The 2981-nt window shown below is 35.4% G+C and overlaps 1 non-coding gene across 1 annotated transcript; it reads left to right on the forward strand.

Annotated features, from left to right (window-relative positions):
* Positions 1–1961: 1961 nt before the first annotated feature.
* On the forward strand, positions 1962–2034 carry trnav-aac (transfer RNA valine (anticodon AAC)). Its single transcript has one exon. It is a non-coding gene; the product is annotated as a tRNA-Val (tRNA).
* The last annotated feature ends 947 nt before the right edge of the window (positions 2035–2981 follow it).

Raw genomic sequence — 2981 nt, forward strand, 5'->3', positions numbered from 1 at the left:
CCCCAGCTTTGATTTGTCCCAATCAAAAATTTCTTCTAGTTTTACTTGATTTTAAAGTCAGTTTCGCTATTGAGTCAGTGCCTTGATCATTTAAAAATATCTTCTTAACTCTACAGGCCTTATCAACAATTTCATATCATGCTGTTTGTCAAGTAGCTGAGTGTTGTGGGGTAAATTGAGATGGGCGGTAATGTTGTTAATTATAAACAACACAAAACTCACGAGATAGACGTAACATTTAGTTAAAACAAAAACACAACAAGCAGCTGCTCAGAGATCACCAAAAGGGCTAAGTAGCTCTGAAATAGAGCGACAGAACCTCTCTGATGAATCTAACATATACAATCAAAAACAGATCAATTATAGTTTTTCTTATCAAATATTCCTGCCTTACATTAATTTAAAATCAATTACATTCAGTAAACATACATCAATAATAATCCCTGACACACACCTCAGCCAATTGCATTTTACCATCCTGAATAATGATATCTCATTCATCCATTTAATCCAGATGCTAACTCTCATCTTGGCTAAAGTCACTTCCTGGTTGCCTGGTTACCCCAGACATTTACTACAGGGGTCAAAGTGGACTTTCCCACCGGATCATTGCCAACCTGGATGAACATGTGATCCTGCATCCGGGCACATCCTTATCCTGAGTCTAGACAATGAATGGACCTATTCAAAATGTTGCAAGATGTGTTCCCTCATAAGAAACTTCCTGATATGAATTTCGCTAACTATGGGGTTCCCAGGCCTTTGGCTCTGAAGTCTTCACCTTTACCATCATCCTTTATGGTAACCTGCTTTTGGCTGAAGTGAGTAATAATTCATAAAATACATAAAATACATTTAAAATATTAGTATATGTTTTAAAATCATAATTACTTGTTTAACTCTCTTACTGCATCCACAAATGCATAAACTATTTGTCTCATTAGCTTATTAACTTTGTTTCAAGAATCATTGAACTCTTTTATTGGTCATCCTGTCAGTGCCTTATGTATTCTATCGAAAACCTTATTAATTGGTTAATAATTTCCCTCTACACTGGGCAAGTCTCAATCTTCAGTATAACTGCACCATGTATTCTCATATGTTAGTTCAGTCACAAATTACAAGTCCTTTATTCTCACAATGGTTTTCCAATTCTTTCTTTAATCCTCTGTTTGAATATCACATTTGTAAGTCATCTTCACGCATATCCCTATTTGTTGGATGTAGTCTTTCATTTTTTTTTTAACCAGTGTTCCTTTGTCATGTTTGCTAACATCTCTTTGCCTTCTCCCACAAATTCTTGTTTTGCATTTGTGGAAGGTTTGTCAAGTCTATCAGGATAGCGTTGTATATTTTACCAATCAATTTCATCATCCTGGATTCCATTCTCTTTGAAAGAGTACATCATTCAATATTTCTTCCAGAATCTTCTCAAGAAATCGAACATCAAAGGGATTCTCCATCTCAAAATCATTGCTTATTTCACCCTGCACTGTTTCAGTGTCTCAGATCGTGGCCAGATTATCAAATTCAGTTCTCTTAAAAAGTCCATAGGCAAAGAAACATATATCTCCAAGAGAAAGCTGTCACCACATTCATCTCGTCTATACTTCCCTTTCTCTAGAATGTTTATCAATACTCCAAAATAATACATTCCTTTAAACAACACTTTCAGGAGTCCTAGGGAATCTTTACAGTCGAATAAAACATAAAATATTATCAATATATCTTTAAAACAGAAATCAAACATTTCTATTTGATTCCAGGCATTAACAAATTTTGCTTGTTTGTTCTTTTTCTTAAACATCAGGTAAATTATATTTTAAATGTTTGAAATAGCAACTCATGTCCAGCTATTTATCAATTCCAATTTCAAAAGCAGGCTTGGTGGTTGTAATGACTTCAGTCAGGTCATTGAGGTTGGCCTATTGGAGTATGAGCTCCCTGATTAGAGAGTATTTGTTTCTGTAGTGTAGTGGTTATCACGTTCGCCTAACGCGTGAAAGGTCCCCGGTTCGAAACTGGGCAGAAACATTCATTAAACTTTCTCAAAAAGGGTGAGGGAAATCTATATGATTTCAGTTGGTTGCTGAATTTTGCACAAAGCTCGGTGTTACAAACATATTATCTTTCAGGAAAAGATATCTCTAATTAGGGAGTCCACTAAAAGATGTCCCTGATTAGGGAGTCCACTAAAAGATGTTCCTGATTAGGGAGTCAATTGATGGGCCATTCAGGGAGCCTTTTCCTTGTATTTAACCAGGAGTGTCAGTTCCTCTGGCACTCCCAAAAGTAGACTGCTGACTGATAGCACTCTATGTACTGCTGTTGGAATTGTAAATGAAGGGATTCTGGTGAACTGACTTCTGCCTCAGTGGTTATCTGAAAGGTAAAATCTTTTATTCTGTGCTTTAATTCTCAAAACTGCTGCCTTCACTTGGAACTGGAGGGAACCATCATCACCTGTTTTAAAAAAACACAAAAACAATCCATTTGATTCTGGCCAAGAACCCAATGAGTTAATACTTTCAATCATAGGTTACATTCAAAACAAAAGCTGTGTGTCTCCTGAAAGGGTTAACTTTTCTGCAGAAACTAAAGGGGCATGGAGTGGGTGGAGAAAACTCGGCATGCACTTCTGTCACTTTATGTAATTTAAAATTTTTTATTTTATTCTATTTTCTTCAATTTTGCTCAAATGTCATTTCTTTTGTTTATCCTTTCTCTTTCTTAAACCACTTTCAATTTCCAATATTTGTTACTGAATCAAAGTTGAAATAAATCTCTTTTGAAATGTGTTGTTAACGGAATCTCAACAAAAATTCGTTTTAACTCATATATTTGGAAAGTTCAAATTGGATTGCTGCCAGACTCAGGCTTATCTTACATGTTGGGAACAAACTGGCCTTCACAATTCTAAACATGTACAGCTTGATTTCAAACTCAAACACAATCATTTTGAATTCTAGCACAGTTTGAAT

Source organism: Mustelus asterias, chromosome 7, assembly GCF_964213995.1.
Source record: "Mustelus asterias chromosome 7, sMusAst1.hap1.1, whole genome shotgun sequence".
Classification (NCBI taxonomy): Eukaryota; Metazoa; Chordata; class Chondrichthyes; order Carcharhiniformes; family Triakidae; genus Mustelus; species Mustelus asterias.